This window comes from Lissotriton vulgaris, chromosome 8, assembly GCF_964263255.1.
Source record: "Lissotriton vulgaris chromosome 8, aLisVul1.2, whole genome shotgun sequence".
NCBI classification, from domain to species: domain Eukaryota; kingdom Metazoa; phylum Chordata; class Amphibia; order Caudata; family Salamandridae; genus Lissotriton; species Lissotriton vulgaris.
The window spans coordinates 69322010-69343320 of NC_141696.1; the positions used below are offsets into that span (position 1 = coordinate 69322010).

Below are 21311 nucleotides of genomic sequence, written 5' to 3' on the forward strand. Positions count from 1 at the left end.
CCCCGACACAGCCATATCTCCGGACACCTGAGAGACCTGCACTGGCTCCCGGTCAACAAGAGAATCACCTTCCGTCTCCTCACCCACGCTCACAAAGCCCCACACAACCAAGGCCCAAGATACCTCAACAGCCGCCTCAACTTCTACACTCCCATCCGCCAGCTTCGGTCAACCAGTCACGTCCTCGCCGCCGTCCCCCGCATCTGAAGACCCACAAAAGGAGTAAGGTCCTTCTCCTACCTGGCCGCCAAGACTTGGAATTCCCTCCCGACCCACCTCCGCCTGACCCAGGACCACCTCGCCTTCAGGAAGCAGCTCAAGACCTGGCTGTTCGAACAGTAGCGGACTCCCCATCCCCAGCACCTTGAGACCCTCCGGGTGAGTAGTGCGCTATATAAATGGTCTGATTGATTGATTGAGTTTACCGACATGCACACACAAATATCTCCAGGCTATTCCTTGGAGATATCTGTAGGGATCAGAACCACAGCCTCCCAGTCCCTGCTAGAGTGTGAGACCGTGAAGACTAATGGGGTTAACCAGTATTCCGCAGAGCCTAGGACATTTAGTGATATGTAACAACAATTGGTTCTGTAGGTAGTGTACTATTTCTTATAGAAAACACATTCAGTATCCTGGATCACTAGAAATATGGTATTGAGTAACGTTTTCAATAAGCAAATATCGCGCCTCACTTTTATCCCATTGGCTACGATACTGCCACTGTGCAAAGATAGGAATGTGACAAATCAATTATACAGGTATTAGATATTACCTAATGAAAAACACAATGACACTAACCAGAATTGAAATTAAGACATGGTATATTATTAATCATATATCCTGAACCAATAGAAATAGTAACATATCAAGGAAACACACAGGACTGTCACGTAACATATACATAATCAAATAAATACAAACTTAACAAAGTGTATCAAGACTGTGATACACTAAATACGAGAGACCTTACAAAGAATAACATACAATACATAAATGAATCAATATGGTGTCCATAGAAAAAATATTTATGTTTCAGCAGGTATCCTATTTTGCTTCGGTATATAGTCTGCTATGTTAACACAAAGAGGGGTAGAGAGGAAGTAACCAACACAAGTAGAGTGATAAACATGCAGTGGCACAAATCGTGTATTTAGAAAACTGCCCTCACTCACACACAAATGTGTGTGACATGCTTCATCATCGGGTCTGCTAACAAAACATCCCGGCGTAGCCACGCACAGGACTGAGCATAGGGAGGGGGAAACACAAAACAACACAAAAATAACAAACAGTGATAACAAAGTGTTTGTTACCCTGTGACCGAGTATAGTGATAGAAAAAAGTGCAGCGATACAATGTGCTTAAAAACTGGCTCATGGATACCCTTCAAGAAACCTTTATTCATGGGTTTCCTGGCCAGGATTAAAATAGTGAAGGATGGGAAGTGTTACAGAGAATGTCAGGTTCCCGAAACACCCCTCCTTAAACTTCCAATGCCAACATGTTTGACCGTTTTACTGTGCCCCCACTGAACAGGTCACGCCGGTCTTCCTCAGGACTTCTACCAGTCCCAGTCCACTATCCCACCTTACCTCAGTCTGGTTGATAGATCGGATGTAAGAATCATTATTTGTCAAAAACTTCTGGAAAGAGGGGCAGCTACACCCATTTCCTTTGTCCAGTTTCACGCCAGAGCAGGGGCTGAGTGTCCCTGCTACCGGTTTGAACTGGACTATGCAAAGGGACAACAAATGTGCCCCAGTGCAGATTTTCTGGCACTCTCAAAGTGCCCGTACCCTGCCTCAATACACTAAAGCCTGTCTGGGAGGTGTGACATAAAACCTATTGTCCAGGCCTCCCATGCCGGAGTTTATTCCTGCAGCAGGAGGTCAGATGTGTGTCTGTGGCTGCAGCATCCATTTGTTGAATCTGGGGCTCGTTTAAACTATTACCGGGCAGACCAGTGTGTACATGTCTCTCACTGTAGAAGGATGGAATGCTACCCCTCACCAGGAATGGCGGGAGGTGGTAGAATTCTAAAGTTTATGAGACAAAACACGACATGTTTCCATGCATCCATTCCAAAGTTGGCATCACCTGCGAGGTGATAATTAACACTGGGCGAAGTTCGCGAAGTAGCACAACGCTGAGCTACGCGGAGTGCCCTTTGCACTACGCAGGCTAAGCGTAGCACTACGCGACCTGCGTAGTACCCAGTTTGCACTGTGCAAGATGCTGTTTTCAATGATTGCACAGTGCAGACAAGCATCCGGCACTGTGCAGTCATTGAAAACGGTACACAGTCAAAATATCGAGTTGTAAATATCGACTTACCATAATATCGAGTCTGTAATATCGAAGGAGCATAATATCGAAGGCAAGAATATCGTAGGACAGAATATCGACCCAAGGTAAGTAATATCGAAATACTTAATATCGATGTAAGTAATATCGAAGTTAGTAATATCGATAGCATATATATCGATGTTACTAATTTCGATGACACTAATATCGATATTTGTATTATTTTATAGTATTTTATTATGTATGTGTTATATGTTTAATTTAAGTATTTAAAATAATTACTATTATATGTGTATACATTTTATATAATAATATATAAATTTATAAGTAAATTTCATGTTTTAGTACCGGAGCGGGTTGTGGGTTTATAGGGGAATAGGGTGGGAAGTAATTTAATTATGGTAAGTTTATTAATAATTAGTAGGATTAATTAATTAATTATAATTATTTGCTAATTAATAATCATTAATTGGGAAAAAAATTATTGATTAATTGATATATATTTTCTGTAGCGGGATGTGGGTTTATAGGGGAATAGGGTGGGGAGTAATTTAATAATAATTAATTAATTAATATATGTTTTTAAATATTTATAATTAATTAATTGGCAAAAAATTAATATTAATTCGTTAATCAATTAATATAAATTTGTACATATTTTAAATTAGTAATTAATTGGTAATTAAATAATATTAATTAGTTAATTACATTAATTAGAGTAATTTATTTATATATATAATTTTTAGTTACTGTTAATTAATTAATTGGGGAAAAATTATATTAATTATTACATTATATTAATTACAGCTAATGTGCTAATATATTTACTTTATTGTTATTGTTAATTATTAATTAATTGCTAATTAAATAATATTAATTAAGTTTGGGTAAAGGAGTATTTTTAGGGTTCAGGGTCAGTTTTGGGTTTTTGGGTAAAGGGGTATTTTTAGTGTTCAGGGTCAGTTTTGGGTTTTTGGGTAAAGGGTTTTTTTTAGGGTTCAGGGTCAGTTTTCAGTTTTTGGGTAAAGGGGTATTTTTAGGGTTCAGGGTCAGTTTTCAGTTTTTGGGTAAAGGGGTATTTTTAGGGTTCAGGGTCAGTTTTCAGTTCATGGGTAAAGGGTTTTTTTAGGGTTCAGGGTCAGTTTTCAGTTTTTGGGTAAAGGGGTATTTTTAGGGTTCAGGGTCAGTTTTCAGTTTTTGGGTAAAGGGGTATTTTTAGGGTTCAGGGTCAGTTTTCAGTTCATGGGTAAAGGTTTTTTTTTTAGGGTTCAGGGTCAGTTTTCAGTTCATGGGTAAAGTGGTATTTTTAGGGTTCAGGGTCAGTTTTCAGTTTTTGGGTAAAGGGGTATTTTTAGGGTTCAGGGTCAGTTTTCAGTTCATGGGTAAAGGTTTTTTTTTAGGGTTCAGGGTCAGTTTTCAGTTCATGGGTAAAGTGGTATTTTTAGGGTTCAGGGTCAGTTTTCAGTTTTTGGGTAAAGGGGTATTTTTAGGGTTCAGGGTCAGTTTTCAGTTTTTGGGTAAAGGGGTATTTTTTAGGTTCAGGGTCAGTTTTCAGTTTTTGGGTAAAGGGGTATTTTTAGGGTTCAGGGTCAGTTTTCAGTTTTTGGGTAAAGGGGTGTTTTTTGGGTTCAGGGTCAGTTTTCCCTACTGTTCCACTCTCTGGAGTAGGAATAGTAATTTTTACCCTTACGCTATCCAACGTTTTATATAATTAATTGTTAAAATATCAAATGTTTATTTTATTTTTTATATTACTTACATTTTATTTATGTTATTGTTTTATGTTTGTAAATGTATTAGTAAATTAGAATATATTTCATTAATTTATAAATTAGTAAAATAATTATTAATACTTATTGTTCAGTACATATATATTATATATTTACTGTATATATTTAATTAATGTTTTATTAATATATATGAATTATTTATTAATTGTAAACATTATTACATACTTTTAAATATGTATATTTTATTTATTAGTGTTATATACTTAATTTTACATTTATATATTAAAAGAAAAAAAATCGATATTTTTAACATCGATATTTTTTACATCTATATTATTTTTTCGATATTTTTGTACTTACCATGTTGTAGATAGGATGTCGATATTTTTGCCCTCGATATTGTTGACTCGATATTCTTGTAGGTCGATATTTCTGAGGTCGAAATTCTGTCAGTGATCCATTGAAAACGGCATCTTGCACAGTGCGAGCTGTAGTTTTCTGACGCTCTAGTTGATTGAGCTTTCTCAACGCAGACTGGTAGTTTCTCATCGCGAGAGGTCGCAAGCATATGCGACCACTCGCAACGAGGAACCAAACTGCCTCACGTTGAGAATCTTGCCGGGGTTTTTTTCTTTCCCACGCTCGTGATCGGCAACTTGATGTTGCTGATCGCGAATGAGGAAAAAGTCTCGCCGGGATGCCATTTTGCTTGCTCGTGATCGCCAACTTGCTACGTGCAATTCGCGTAGAGCGAAGTAGTGGAAACTACGCAAACTATGTGAGCGTAGCGTAGGGCTTAGCCCAGGGTTAGTGATAATGCACTCAAGAGTATATGGTCTTCCTGCATCACAGAACAGCATCACAGAATAGATCCCGAAAGCTGCAGAGGGGTCCTCCTCATGCATGTGCACCCTCTCACACAAAACCAAGCACTCTGCCTTCAGTATTGATAAGGCCTGCCATAGGAGTGACTGATAGCTTTATATGTGTCAGTGATTAAAGGTAGATATAAGTAACCTATATCTTAGCAAGGGGTGCATGCACCACCTTACCCAGGCTGCAGTAGCAGGCCTGTGGAGTCATTTTGGAAGGCTTCCCCGGGATGGCATAATACATGCTGCAGCCCCTGGTAGGCCTCTTGGGTACCTATGCCCTTGTTAGGCCTCTGCAGTACCTATGCCCTTGGTACCTAAGGTACCATCTACTAGGGACACACAAGGGTACCCCAGTAACCAAACTGGAGTGTAACTAATGTACAGACAATCATTTTAGAGAGGAAGCAGCTAGGCTGGGGTCCTGGATGGTAGGGACCCAGCCAGACTAAAGTGGAAAAACAGTGAAACATCAGCAAATGGTGGGGGTCACCATAGTACGAAGATCCTACTCTCCTACAACAGTGCCCTTTATTATTAATCCAAGCAACTTTTTATTTATCCTTCCATTCTTCAGGATTTACGATGTACTTTCACTCATCCAATCTTTCATTACAATTTCCAATCTATATCCATCATTCAGTATCCATCCTTTCTTTCAACCCTCCTTTCACCCATCCATCCACTTACCCAATACCCACCCACACATCCTGTCATTCACCCACGCATCATTTTTTGCATATTTCAATTCCACCTATCCTTTCTTTTAACCTTTTGTTCTTTCCCATTTCCATCAAGCCATAATTTTTAGCATTCATTATGTAAGCTTTTGTGGAGTTGCAGATAGAAAAGGCCAAGAACTCAACCACCGCTGTAAGTGCTAAAGCGGGGGATTCATGATCACAAGTCACGATGATGCCCTTGTAGCAAGTGACAGTAATAGTAATATTCAATAAGCAAGCATTGTGATTTGTGACTTACCACCACCCATCCCTGTTGCCGCTTCTCCCCCTCCAACTGTCTCTTCTCCGGCAGCAGAATTTGAGGTGACACTGGTGGTCTGAACATCTAGAAAACAAATGCAAAATGTTTTACACTGCAAATAATCCTCGCCTTCATTTTCTAAATTAAAAAAATACAAAAGCAATACATCACTACAGTTCTGTTAGCAGTATCTTCTATCAAAAATATCACTCTGGGCATTTTGTTGGTTGATAATGTTAGAAAAGCCAAGTAGTCATGCCAACCAAAAATGTTTTGTGATGGAAGGGCAGAGCCATAACATTTGATGATGACTCTGAATCATTGAAGTGCAAAGAAGGTGTGGAATAATGGTCACTCAAAGACATATGGTGTTGAATGGCAAATACAATGGGACCACATACTTTGCAGCCATGGTGCACTGTCATGGATACTGCTGTTATACTGTATAAATGAATTCCACAACACAGCACTGGGGGGTTGGAGGGGGTCCATGGCCATGGTCACTCTCTTGTTAACTGTTAGAGCATGAGCAAGAAAAAGAAAGCCTTTCCAACAAATATATATGGAGAATATTATTTATAATATCAGCTTACTTGGGCATGCAATCTTCATGAAAGACTATAGAGTACCAACAATCTGTTCTTATTCTGTCAGTACTGCAAGATACATATGTAAGAGGGAAAGATTTCTAACAAATCAGAAGAAGAAAACTGCAGATTAGTACAGTATGGAGAAAATCAGCTATAAAACAAAAACATGAAACATGGAAAAAAGAGAAATACAGGGATAACAAAAATAAAACAAAAATTGGAAAGGGGAGTTGCAAAAAAGGAAACAGTATAAAAAAAGAAACAAGGCAAAATTAAAAGTAGTACAAAACAATGAGCAGAGGTAAAAGTTAGGGAAAGAATAATAATACAAATTTGGACTTACTGGGGTTAGCAGAGCTCTCAGCAGCGGCGCTGGTGGTCGGCACCTCCTGACCAGCTCCTCCTGGACTTGCCTCCGTGCTGCCCCTTTTCTTAAACATGGGTGCTCATATAAGAATTAAAAAAAATAACAAAACAGCTTAGTGATACAGTAAATTTCCACAAAATGCAGTAACAGTGTACTTTTTAAAATCAGATCAACTATAGTACTCGTACTGATCATCTATCGCTGAGTTGGATATACTAATCCTAAAATCCCTATTCAAAATGTCCTTACCAAAAACTATATTAATGCATTGAAATGAATGATCTTTGATTCTGTTCTCATTTCGAAACCCCCTTGATGGACCATCACAGTCTCCCTTTTTTGCAACTCATACATGGAAGCTGCACATCGCTGTGAGATTCATTGAGTCTGTATGAGCTATATAAAAAAAAATCACAGAGAACGTTAACTCACCAATATCACTAATTCACTGTGGTGGCAGGAGTATAGTGGAGTCTACAATGGCTTCCTAAAATAATATCAGCCACAGTGACTGCCAACATGTATGAGTAGGTAGTGCCGAGCACCTGCCTAGCTCAAACTGGATCATATTATCTAATGTTCTTAATATAAACTAAATGTAACTTACCTCTGAGTTTCAGCAGCATGCTACTCAGAAAATAAGTTTGCATTGTAGAACACAAACACAACAAACAATTACTTACTGAGCCCCGCAATTTCAAGTGAGCTGGTCCTGCTCCCTGTACAGGATATCCACCCAGCAGTGCACCAGTTGCTGCAGGGGGCGGGGGGAGGGGCTTGGACCTGGTGTAGTAGAACACACACTTGTGCACCCTCCCCAAAAAAAGCTGATGCTCCCACAGGGGGTATGCATGCCCAGGCCTGGAGACTGATGCCTTATGCCTGCTGCCAGCAGCATCTTGTATAAATAATCTAGTGAGGAGATGGTGTTGCACAAAAATAATGAGTGCTGTCATCTCCGCCTTGCAAAAGATTATGTGGAACTGCACCCCTCGGTAGGCAACTGCTGATGGCTGCTCAGGAGCCTGACTCTGCCACTCTCATGGTCGTCCTGCTCTGCAATGCTGCTGGGTGGAGTAAAAAAAAAGAAAAGAAGCAGGGAAAGGTAGGAAAGAAGTAATAATGAAGTTAAGGGAAAAATAAACAAAAAAGTCTCAAGAAAATGAAAAAAAAAATAGACAGACACAAAAACACACTCTAATACAATAGTGAAAAATGAGGCATAGCTAGCTTAGATGGGGAGAATGGAAAAGATTGAGTAGGATTAGAAAAACAGGTCCAACACCATGAACAACACAGAAAAGAAAATGGTCATGCACATGTGAACCGAGTGTTGCCGTTTGCGTGCAATTTATAGCACGAAGAAGTGTTTCATGCTGCATAAGACAGAAACATAACGCGAATGGGCTTGCTGAGCAGCTCCATCTGATCGAGGAACTCACTGTAGAGCAGGAGAGTTTTATGACCACTCCGTACCACTTCTTCATAGCCAGGTCTCTATTGATATGCAAACTAGTTGAGCCTCCAGTTTTCTTTCTCTAAGAAACATCTCTGTGTTCTCTTTTGAGGACCCCCCCTGCCTATTAGCTGAGTGCCTGGACCTAATCATCATCCTACTCTTGGAGGCTGTTAGAGGGGTCATCCTCCCCTCCCCTTCGTTCTCTGGAGCTGACTCTGAACAGGCCTTAAGGAACCTAGCCAGATCTTTTTCTAATTCTCTTAGTAGCTGTTTCCTGAGGTCAAGTTCTGTGAGGTTAGTCATTAGCGATTTCAAACTCCATGGTTTTCCTAGGTATAGTGTCAACAAAAACTGTGCTGCCAATTGAGCACAAGAACAATTATGAAAAATCAAAAAAATGGCAAAATAAAAAAATGAGTCAACATTTTCAAAAATTCTAAAATCAATTTAGCTCTATGTCAATTTAGCAGATTTTTTAAGTTCTGCACTTAAATAATCTATGGTGTGGTTTATATATAGTGTGAGAAGATGACCTGGTATATGGTGTCAACTAATGTAAGTGAGCACCTTGCATAAGTCTAGACAACTCTTATGGTGATTTAAGAGGTCTTAGACAACCTTAGTAGCTCTTTAAGTGGTAGCTGTCTAGAGCAGCTTTCAGGCTTAGTCTTGAAGGAGTGTGAAGCAGCTTGTTTCACCAGAATGCAATCTTATAGAATAGATCAAATGAAAAAGAACCACACAAAGTATTTATAAATATATGTATTATATAACACTATCTAGTACGTTACAGTATTTCCTACACAAAGAAAGACACAAAGCACATAATACTACAGCAAATAAATCACAGTAAATAGCACTAACACACAGTGGGCCCCAGGGGGGACCAAACCATATACTAAGAAAGTGGAAAGAGAACCCCGACTCGAGTCAGGACAATGTTGAGATGTAGAATCACTGGGACCCCAAGGAACCACCCAAGGTGAATAGATAGGGACCCCACAGAGAGTGTGTGCAGTGTGAGGACACAACCACGGTCTCCGTACAACTATACGTGTAAGTCGCGGTTGGAGTTTTTAAGATTAAGTACCCTTCCCAGTGGATCTTAAAGAAAACCCATGGAAAACAGAAGGTTGGAGCCACCCCACCCATTTATACACTAGTACCCACGTTACCTACACTAGGAAAGCTGGGTGGATAGGAGTGAAGTGGCACCGCAAACCACCTTCAAACTCAATGGAGGACTTCAGGAAAGTGCTACTGCTGGAAGATGAGAAAGTGTCTCTGGGAATCCAAACATGGATTCTTGAAGAAGCATCCCTGAAAGCAGAGGGGACAGAGTCTACGTACCTGGAGTGACCAGGAGACTTTGAAGGCGAATGCCCTCCTCTGTCTGGTGCTTCAGGGATGATGCCAATGACCTTAAATCTGCAGCTGCAGGGACCAGGTGAAGCCGATGATGACCAGGAGTCACACACGAGCTGGCCCACAAAGGATGTCGAGTGCTGAGGGGCCGGTGTCCAGCTTGAGCATTGATAAGCCTTGGCAAATGCAACCCATGCAGGAAGTCAAGAAAGTACAGAGGTGGGACCAGCAAGGTCCAGGAGACTCACCACAAGCAGGGGAGTTAGGGCAGGCCTGAGCAATCATGGAAACCCCAAAAAACCAAATCTGACCCTCAAGTGGCCCCACGGGCCGAAGGGATGGAGTCGCAAGAGGACCTCTGGCAGCTCACCAAATGAAGCAAGTTACAATGCAAACGATGCAATATGGCCAAAGATTCTAGTCACTGGGGGTGCTCAATGTTGGGGATAATTTGATCCCAAAGTTCTTCATGCAAAGATGACAACAAGCCTTTGCAACTGCAAAAGGGATGCAGTACCCAGGGGTTGGTGTTTGCAACCCCCATGAGGACTACTGGCTTCAAGCTTGGTGAGAGGGTAGAACAGGCCTTGGGTTCTGTGGAAAACCACCACCTGGATTTCAAAGGCCAAAGAGTCTAGAGGAGCTCAGGATCTGCAGACCGGTCAACTAAGTTGTGGTGCCTATGAATTCAGTCCAGGGGAGATTCGTTCAGTTGTCCTTGATACTTCACACATCTTCGAAGGTTCCTGCAAGATGCACAGGCACAGACATTGCAGCAGACTGGAAGGGAGACAATGTCAGACCCAAACGAAGTCCAGAGAAGTCCAGAGTGTCTAGATGGTAGAAGTGAAGTGGTGTCTGATTTGAATCTTATCCTAGATGAATCTAGGTAAGCCCTTAAGTACCCTAGTGAAAGGGGTGGGAAGATTCAGGGAACCCTGCCAGGGAAGGGTCCAAATGGGGGGGGAGGTTACTCCCATGTCCTTTGTCCAGTTTAGCATCAGAGCAGGAGACAATGGCCCCCAGGACTGGTTTGAACTGGACTATGCACAGGGACATCAAATGTTTTCCTCATGCAGACTTTCTGATCCTGGCAAGCGCACCCACCCAGCCCTATCACACTATTTCCTGTCTGGGAGAAGGTCACAACTCACTGTGACAGAATGTCTATTGTTCTACCTTCCTCTGCTCGAGCTTGGCTCATCAGCAGGAGGGCATAAATGTGTCTCTGGTCACCAGCAACCATTTTGTGCTGTTCGGGTCAAGAAGGCTGGTACAGGGAACACTGAGAGCCTAACAGAGGGCTCTTCCAGTGCTTGGAATCATACCTCCCACACTGTTTACAACGTGGGGGTATGATTCTGACATGTTTGATACCATTCATGATAGGATTCCTTGCAGCCAGTTTCAAGATGGTCATCGCATACTTACGAGGTACCCCTATATATAGTATGTGGCTGCTTCGCTGACAACCCGGGAGAATGAACATCATAGGCTGCAGGGGTGTCCTGCTCATGTAGGGGCACCCTCAGAATCAGGCACCCTGCCCTCAGGATTGTCAAGGCGTGATATAGGGGTGACTTATACGTTTTAAGTGAAGTAACATTTTGATATAGTACGGTCTACCACGTCTGTGAGGTGGTATCCCATCCTCGTCGCCAAAATGAAGTGAAGGAGTCGAGATCCAGGAGTTGATTGAGGTGAGTTTATTCATCAAGAACAGCAGTACAAGTATTCACCATCCTGCCTCAGCAACCGCCAGGATCAGAATAGAGAATATGGAACTACACAGGTAAGAGAGAACATGGAATACATACTGGCATAACACTCTAAACAGGGATAACATTAAAGTGATAGGCACAACATAAACCTATACCTTTAGTAAGTTGGGCATGCACCAACATACACAAGCTACAATGGCAGACCTGTAGTTCCATTTTGCATGGTCTCCTATGGGTGGCACAATGCATGCTTCAGCCCACTGGAGATCTCTGGGGTACCAATGCCCTGGCTACCTGGGTACCATATACTAGGGGCTGATAAGGGTACCCCACTATCCAATCTGGGATTGTACCTAGGAGTAACACATCAGTTTAGAGAGTAAGGGGGCGCTAGAGGGCGCCAAGCAAGATGGCCGCACTGAATGCTTGAGGAGCACGCGATCTACTCCGTGGCTGGCTGTACAGACGGCCTCCCCTCGATAACTGAGCGGTCCTAGTTCTCATTGTCTGCAGGAGTGCTTGCGGCCCATGCTCTACCTCAGCGCCTGCCCGCCCTGAAGATCCTGTATAGAGGGCGATTGGCAGAGGATGTGTGGGTTGTGCTGGTTCTAGCCTGCGGCCTGAGTAGATTGACCCTGCGGCGAGTTTGGAGGGCCTGTCGGCGGTCTCATGAGCCTTGATCCAGAGCAGCCCCCACCGGCCCTGATAAAGAAACGAGGGCCAACACCACCTCCCGGCCGCATGCGGGTGCTGGCTGGCCTACCTGCTCTGGCTGCTGTGACACCCTGTGCCTGCCGGACCTGGTGAGATTGCGTTCAGTGCCCGCTACCCTCCTCTACTACCCCACGTCAGCAGCAGCGCCCTGCATTGGCCACCTGCTGCGTGCTACCAATGGATGCCTCTCCTCCAGCTGCACCTTCATGTTCGCAGAGCACCACCTCACATCTAGCGGCCGCTACTAGGCCTACTCACGGGGCCACTGCCCATCCACGCAACGGTCTCCACTCTCTGATGAAGGACTTGCACCCCACAGTGACTTCTGGACACTGCGCAGCCTCGTGGGACCCCTCATGCCTGCTGCTGAGATTGTTTTCTTGCTGTGACTTACGTGGCTCCTGCTGGTGGGACAGTCCAGCCTGAAGGCCTCCACGCCTGTCCTGCCTACCAGCACCATTCACCACCCCATTTCCCCTATAGATGATCTTTAGGGGCCCATTCGGTTGCTGTCCACCCCAATCTTGTTCCATCACCTCCCTCCCTGAGCTGGCTGTCAGAACAAGGAGACCTGGATAGAAGATCAATACAGTTAATGTTAACCACCACCCCTCCTCTTCCGCCGCCACCAGCAGAATCCAACAGCATCTTTACCCACAACTAAATTGTTTCCGGCCATTGCAACGAATCATCGGTACCTGCACCTCACCTGACATTTGTACCTCCCTGGGATAATCAGCGCTACCACATCCACCACTACCTGCCCCAGAGGTACCAGCCTTTAACCCAGGGGACATTTCACCGCCTGCTCCTCCCTAACTGGCAGCCTCCGCCATGGGCAAATCGGACGGCACACAACCTAAACTCCCTTTTTAGAGGCCTGCAAATTGGCGCGAATGAAGGCGGAGGTGGAGGGCGACCAACCCGGGGCCACCGCTCCTGACCCATCCACTTCCATCGAGGAACTGAAAGAACTGCTTCTGATCATGCAATCCAGTCTGACATCCATAGAGTCCAAAATGGATGCGATGAATGCGAGCATGGACACTCTCACACATAAGAGCGAACGCCATGAAGAAAGGCTCAAAGAAATGGAACGTCGCATCTCTGATCTGCAGGACACCTCCCCCACGATCTGTGACAAAGCACTCAACATGGAAAAAGTCCTGAGGGTCATTACCACCTAGAATGAAGATTTAGAATCCTGCTCGAGGAGAAATAACCTGCGAATCCTAAGAGTACCAAGACTACCGCCACGGGAAAATGGAGCATTATGTGGAGCATATGCTCATTTCGGCCTTCCGCAGGGAGGCCTTCTCGCCAGTTTTCATTGTCGAGCAAGCGCACAGATGCCTTGCCCCCCAGCCTGTACTGGGCACCCCTGCTTGCCCTATCATCGTGAGGATCCTAAACTACAGGGACAGAGATGCTGCACTACTGCTCACAAGGGAACACGGCAAGATGCAATTTGATAGGGTGGAAGTGTCATTATACCCAGACTTCACCATGGCGGTTCAGGAGGCACGCAGAAAATATCTCCAGATGAAGAAGAAGCACCAGCAGTTGAATATTGCGTATGTCATGCTCTTTCCATTGTGTATGAGTGTGGAATTGTAAAACTCTGCACATAGTTTGTGAATACCTAAAACCCTTCCCTGACTCTCCCTTAACCACATTTACTCCTCCCAAATCTCATCCCTTTTTGTAGTACGTCTGCCCAATTTCCTACCCACTCTATACAATCCCACCCACATTTATACTAAAACATATACATAAGGTGTGGCTACTTTGCAGTCTAGGTGGAGAACACCACCAAAATAAGTATAGGTAATGGCGTGGTATTAAACTCTGCACATATTTTAGTAATTGCAATTTTTTGTATGTTTTATGAATTAGGCCCATAATCGTGAAATTAGATTAAATTTGCTAGCTGCTGTATTTTTCTAATTTCATAAACAATGTATGTTTCTGGGAAGTGTTCATATACTGAGTGGAGATCTTGAATTCTAATCAACTTTACTGGGAATACTATATTCACTCTCCAATTCATTAACTGAACTGACTGGTGAAACAATTCTCATCTGAAACATTTAGAATTACATTAATTCCCAGCTTTTGTTATAGTCACCCTTAAAATACCAAATACAACGGGATGATGGATGGAGCGCTAAAACTTGTTAAACACTCATCCCTGGTCACATATCTGGGTTGAATCCATCATTGTTCTTTAGCTCAATTTGCCACCTCAGTTCATACCCCGCTATCTGAAAATCAGTCTTGACCCAATGCCTCATGGTAACAGTCCAGCCTGAACTGCCAAGCCAGGTCTTCACTGAACCAGAAACAAGCATCCCAGGACTGGTTTCGGGTTAACACCCCTCATCAGCCAGGCTAGCTCAAATCCAGTGGCAAAGTGAGCAAGAGCCCCACGCAGGGGCATACCCTGCCAACTTGGGGCGAACAAAGCAAACACAAGAAGATGAGGGACAGAGCGCTGAAATGTTTCAGACACTCACCCCCAGCCACAGATCTTGGTTGAATCCATGATTGTTCTTTAGCTTAATTTGCCAACTCAATTCATACCCAGATATATGCACATTAGTCTTGACTCTGTGCCTCATAGGAACAGTCCAGCACGAACTGCCAAGCCCGCTCTTCCCTGAACCAGAAACAAGCATCCTGGGACCGGTTTCTGGGTAACACCACTCATCAGCCATGCTAGCTTGAATGCAGTGGCAAAGTGAGCAAGGGACCCACATCTGGGCATACCCTGCCAACTTAGAGCGAAAAAAGCAAACACAAGGAGATGATGGATGGAGCGCTGAAACTTTTCAGACATTCACCCCCAGTCACAGATCTGGGTTGAATCCATCATTGTTCTTTAGCTCACATTGCCACCTCAGTTCATACCCCGCTATCTGCAAATCAGACTTGACACTGTGCCTCATGGGATAAGTCCATTCCACACTGCCAAGTCAGGACTTCCCTGAACCAGAAACAAGCAACCTGTGACTGGTTATGGGGTAACACCCCTCCTCAGCCAGGCTAGCTTGAATCTGGTGGCAAAGTGAGCAAGATATCCACGTCTGGGCATACCCTGCCAACTTAGGGCGAACAAAGCAAACACAAGGACATGAGGGAAGGAGTGCTGAAACTTTTCAGACACTCACACCCCAGTCACAGATCTGGGTTGAGTCCATCATTGTTCTTTAGCTCACTTTGCAACCTCAGTTCAAACCCAGCTATATGCAAAGCAGCATGACCCTGTGCCTCATGGGAACAGTCCAGTCCGCACTGCCAAGCCAGGTCTTCCCTGAACCGGAAGCAGGCAAGCATACTGGGACCGGTTAAAATATCTTCATTTATATTGTCAAACTTTCTCAAAGTCAGTTGCTCTCTTTTATATGTACTTGATTTATTGCTAGTCCTGATTTCTGAATTTATTTTTTAATTTGTAGGACTTGATTGAACAATGTTATTCTTAGAAGTATCTTCGAAGGGAAACCTTTGCTATTTGTGAGATGTTCTTAGCAACTTCTGTATATGATGTAATATTTGTATACCCCACTTGTTTTAAATAATATGTACAAATGCTTTAACTCCTTCCATGCTCGTGACGGAACCATTCAGTCATGAGCCTCGGGTGGGCTGTGCTGGTGACGGAACAGTTCCGTCATGGCCCACTCGCCGCGAAAGCGCGGCGCGAATTCCGCGCCTGCGCTGGACATTCTGAAGAGCAGGCTATTCCGCCGCAGCGCTAAGGGGGAGGCGGGGCCGCGCGGCGATCCCGTGCTTGTGACGGAACCGTTCCGTCACAAGCACAGCTCACCCACAAGCCGTGACGGAGTGGTTCCGTCACGAGCACGGGATCGCCACGCGGCCTCGCCTCCTCTTTAGCGCTACGGCGGAATAGCCGCCGCAGCGAAGGGGTTAAGGAAAGTACAATTGGACAAAATCCGAAGTTAATGTGAATGATTTTATAATTTTATTTTTCAATTTTTACTTTATTAAATCTTTATTTCGGTTGTAAAACCATAAAAGACAGCATTTCATGTGAACAATTAAAAAAGATTTTAACAAGAGTGTTAAAAGAATAAAATGCATTGATAAAAAAGATCATTCGCAATAAGTAAAAAATCACAGATAAAAAGATATATTTCATTAAGTTTTTAAAAATTGCATATGAGCTCACCACATAGCAGCAAGGAATTGTGTGGTAGCAAAAACTATATGCATACTGGTGTCATGTTTTAAAAGCTTAAACACATCTATACAATGGATGGCACAAAGGTTCTTGCATACTTGCTGTAAATCTCTTCTTCTAATCTTAGAGTAGCCTTTGCAATCAAAAAAGGGTCAAATTCTGTTTCCTCAGCTACACCATAAGAAGGGCAGGACATGGGGGAATCCTTATACCACTTATTATGAAAAGAATGCAAGGGGAGGCAACCTGTCACGGTCCAATGACTCCTCGGAATCAGGGTGATGCCAAAATGGGATCCCCCTCCAGCTTTCCCCGCACTCTGACTGTAACTGTTAACAGAGTACGGTAGTAAGCAGGTGAGGGAAAAAATGCCAGTACGGGAACAGCAGTAGAAGGGATGCCTGTAGGAAACAAAAGACCATACATTAATATTGTTCCTCCCTACTTCTCCTGTATCTCTCTCTATTAGACTAAACCCTACCTGATGAGTCTCAGAAGTTATCTCCCTTCCTTTCGAAATAATAGGATGAGATGACTTCTCTCATAACATGGTAATGTATTCCTGAAAGAAAAAGAGCCCTTCGTTAAACTGAATCTTCCTTACACCTTGCTATAGATAACCCCTAACTTCCACACATACATACCATACGTTCTCGCCCCAGTGATATAGAGGAATCTAGTAATCGGGAATAATGTTCCTGATACGAAGCCACAAGGTGAAAAAAGGAAAAAAGGAAGTAAACAAGAAAAACAGTTCAAGTGCAAAAAACAGTTCAAGCATTCCAAGGTAAACTACTATAGGCCAGACAGTTTCAGTACCAATTCGAGTTGTCTACATGTAAGCTCCAATGTCTTCTAACAGGGACTGCAGCACTGGACAAACAAAATCTATAGGAACGAGACTTTCTTACTGGATGGATAATGGAATCTCTGTTCCCGCCGCAGGAGGGGGCAATCCTGCGACTCCCACACCGGACCCCAATACCCTGTGAACACCTCCGGATACCTGCGAGAGGCCCTGGTCACGAGAGGGGGCAATCCTGCGTCTCTCGCGACGACCCAAAGCACCTTTTCTCCTCAGGACTACGCACCGGCCGAGAGGAGGCAAATCCAGTGTCTCTCGTACCAGTACTGTGCACTCCGACACAAGAGAGGGGGGGGCAATCCGGCGCCTCTCGTATCTGCACAAGGCAACCCGACGCGAGAGGGGGCAATCCTGCATCTCTCGCGACGAAAAAAACAACAGCCAAAAATTTCAACCGTAAGACTAGGGAGAAAAGAAATCAGCGTCTCCCTATCTGACTAAACTCCCAAGTTCCGCCTACAAGCCTACACAAAGCAGTTAGGCTGGGTCTTGAATCACAGCGTAATACGCAGCCGCAAGGATTACGTACAGAAACAGCTAAAGTATTTCTCCACACGAAAGGCACGGAGAACCAAGACGTCCGTCGTCACAGAAGTCCATCAAAGACAAAAATCACGTGCACCGCACCCGGCGGCTCGCAGTACTATATGGCCTCTCCCTCACCTTCGACCCGCCGGAACTCTGGGAGATGTAGTCTCTAGTTTACTCTTAGGTAGGCACACATCGGATCCTGACACAACCATGACAAAACTGCAGATAGAGTTTCCTGGCAATGGTTGGACGAATAAAGTCCAAACATGGCTCTAATTGGTATATGGTTTTTATATCCAAGAACTGGTGAGCTAAAGAGCCAATTTTGGGGTCTTCTGAGATATTATCAAAGCTTGACTTCCAAAACCTAGTGGTTAAATATGTTTGCATGAAACTGGTGTGGGCAATTAGAGGACTTTTCCATAGCTTGGGACAGCTTATCTCATTTAAACTTTTTTTGATATGCATAAGCCAGGGAAGCGTCGCTGCCCCAGGTAGGCTAAGTACCTCTTGCAGTTCTTCTCTGTACTCCGCTAGTTCATTTGTTGCCCACAGACGTCGCCAATACAATAGCAGGCGCCTTGCAATTTCCTGTGCTATTGGTCTCACCCTTAAATCCATGTACAAGGGCAACAATGGCGAGGTTCGTGGATGCCCTATCAGTTGTCTAAGAGAATTGTTTTCAGTATTTGAAATTGACTTAAGGTTCGAGTGCCCCCAGAGTTCAGCCCCGTAAAGAGCTGAGCTTCTGGCCTACATCTTATAAGTCTCTATGGCCGGGGTCAAGGGTTTATGAAAGGACTTTCTATAGTGGTTGGCCAAGCCCCCAGCTGTTTGTATTAGCCTTAGATTAGATCTGGTCACTTGGGGTTTCCATGTCATATTTTCATTTAGGGTAAGTCCCAAGTAATCAAATTCTGTTACCCTTTCTAACAGAACACCATTCATGCGGAGATTAGATCAAACATTCTAACGGGGTTGAAAACCATAAATTTTGTTTTTAGTACATTGATTTCTAAACCACTATCCCTGCAGAAATCGCAAAAGGCATCCAAGATTTTCTGTAAGCCCATGGGGGATTTTGAGAGGAGCAAGGTGTCGTCTGCAAAGATCATTGCAGGTATACTATTGTTTGCTAACTTAGGGGCGTTATGTTATGACCTATGTTTATAACAGCCACCAAGCCATTAATGAAGATGCAGAACAGTGTGTGGGCTAACACACACCTTTGCTTCACTCCCCTATTGACCTGAATACGATTAGTATGTTCCCCGTTCTTACCAAATCTAATTTGGGCAAAAGTTCCAGAGTGTAATTTCCTAAGTAGGAGTAAGAGATAAGACGGAAGACCCAGCTCTTTGAGCACTTTCCATAAGGCCTCTCTAGGAACCAAATCGTAGGCGCTTTTAAGGTCAACGAAGACAAGATACAGACTGCCATCCCCCATTGTTACTGTTTTCCAGAAGAGGAGCTGCAGCCTTAAAATCTGGTCTACTGTTGACATTTTGGCCCTAAACCCCGCCTGGAGGGAGGAGAGGATATTATTGTCCTCCATCCATAGTGGCAGGCGATCCAAAAGGATCCTGGCAAACACCTTCTGTGAGACGTCGATCAAACTGATCGGTCTATAGTTAATTGGGAGAAGAGTTGAACCCTTTTTAAATATTGGTATCACCTCTGCACCGAGCCAGGTTTCAGGGGAATCCATCCCTTCCAGAATGGCATTAAAAACTACCCACAAATAACGAACCCAGATCTTAGGTTCAGCCTGATACAAGTCGCCAGGAACCTTATCAAGGCTATCCTGTCTAAGGAATTATACACTTCCTTAAAGGTGATCTTTATGCTATCTGAATCTGTATCTGGGAGGACTGTGGTGTCATGCCCCTGGCCAGAGCATTCTTCTGGACTTTGTGCATATAAGAGTTTAAAATGGGCTTCCCACTTTTCTGCTGCTATATTGGGTTCAACATCTCCCTGTCCTCTTGCAGTCCCGGAACTTACTATATTCCAAAAAGATTTTAAGTCTTTATTTTCCAGAGCCTGTCTGAGATTTGCCCACTGGTCTTCACCCCACGAGATTTTAGCAGCATGAGTAGCATTTTTATAAAGAAGCCTTGCCTTTTTTATTGTGGTACTACACTTTGATTTGATGGCCTCTATCAAAGCACTTTTCATGTTCCTACAGTTTGAATCAAACCAAGATTGCCGTAGTTTGTGGGCACCAGTCCTACGACATTCCTTCCAAAAGACATCTTTCAGCCTCAGGAAAGCTTGGCGATGGATTTCAGCAACCTTACTCACATGGGGTGCTAAGATATCATAGAGCTCGTATTTATTTTTCTAATTCCTTTCCCATGCCTAATTATGTCAGTATAGACCAGAAGATTATTCTGGTAGAATTAGAGTAATGTTAGAGTAATTAGTGGTATTTACCCTCTGCCATCAAGACCATTATTAGCCTACAGGGTCAAACCGGACTGAATGTCCTTTGTGTCCTACCATCTCTTTTCATTTTTGATTAAAATGTTCTCAAGGTACTCGGCCATGACCATAAAAAAGAGCCCGAACTAGAAGGCACATTAGGTATAGTACTTGCATTTTAGCCTGAGTTTGCTGCATTAATGAGGTGCTGTTCTCACTACTTCCTCTTAAATCAGTCTCATTAAGAAATGCATACACATCTTTACTTGCTGTAACTCTTATTGTCACTAAGTGAACTCTTTACATCATCATTAAGCATGGTACCTAAAATATTCCCTGTGCATTTGTTTAACATCAGTAGCATGATATCTAACCAAGGGAGAGGAGGGGGTGCTGATGTCTTCATATTCATTATTGATTGAAAACTCGTTATTTCTAAAATATCCTCATCATAGGCATCTTCCCATTAATAATAAATTTCCAGCTTATTGCTGAATTATCTATATTCATATTAATGGAAACAGCACACCATAAAACCTCCTCAACCAGTAAACTGCATTTGGATAGGGAGAAATTGCCTTAAGAAGAAGATGAAAGTCTGGGTTCAGGATTTTTTTTTACTAGATCCAAATAAATGAGCTTTACTGAAACCAGGTGTTGAAGCTGTATACATCTTATCAATTATATCACTTACTTCTTTAGCTTTATTAATGTAACTACTCTTAATAATTCAGTGTTTTGCCTTTAAAATGTTACCCCTCAAAGTATTTTATTGATTTAATCAAAGGCAACATATTTGAGGTCATTGTCGTATTCACTCCCGACCTAGTGTTTGGATTAGGTCTCTTGCCACAGGTTAATTCAACACTTATATGTTGTGATTCCCAGCATACTACCCTTTCCTGTTAAATTGCTGAATGTTGTATTTTTGGTTGTCTTCCTCCTATCACCCTCTCCTCTTTGACTGTTGAGTTTCAGATTATTGTTTTAAGTTTAAATTTGCCACCTGCTATTTTGTTGAATAACTTGATAAATGTAATTCTGATAATCCTCCACCTCTATCCAGTCAAGTCAAGGTATCACTATCCTTACATACCAGTTGATGATCCATTAAAAACTGCTTATTGCTTGTTTTAATTTACTTTCTTTGCAACACAGTCAATAAAAAATAAAACTGG

At 43.2% G+C, this 21311-nt stretch overlaps 1 non-coding gene across 1 annotated transcript; it reads right to left on the minus strand.

Annotated features, from left to right (window-relative positions):
* Positions 1-597: 597 nt before the first annotated feature.
* LOC147693413 (U4 spliceosomal RNA) lies at positions 598-735 on the minus strand. Its single transcript, XR_015299549.1, has one exon. It is a non-coding gene; the product is annotated as a U4 spliceosomal RNA (small nuclear RNA).
* Positions 736-21311: the final 20576 nt, after the last annotated feature.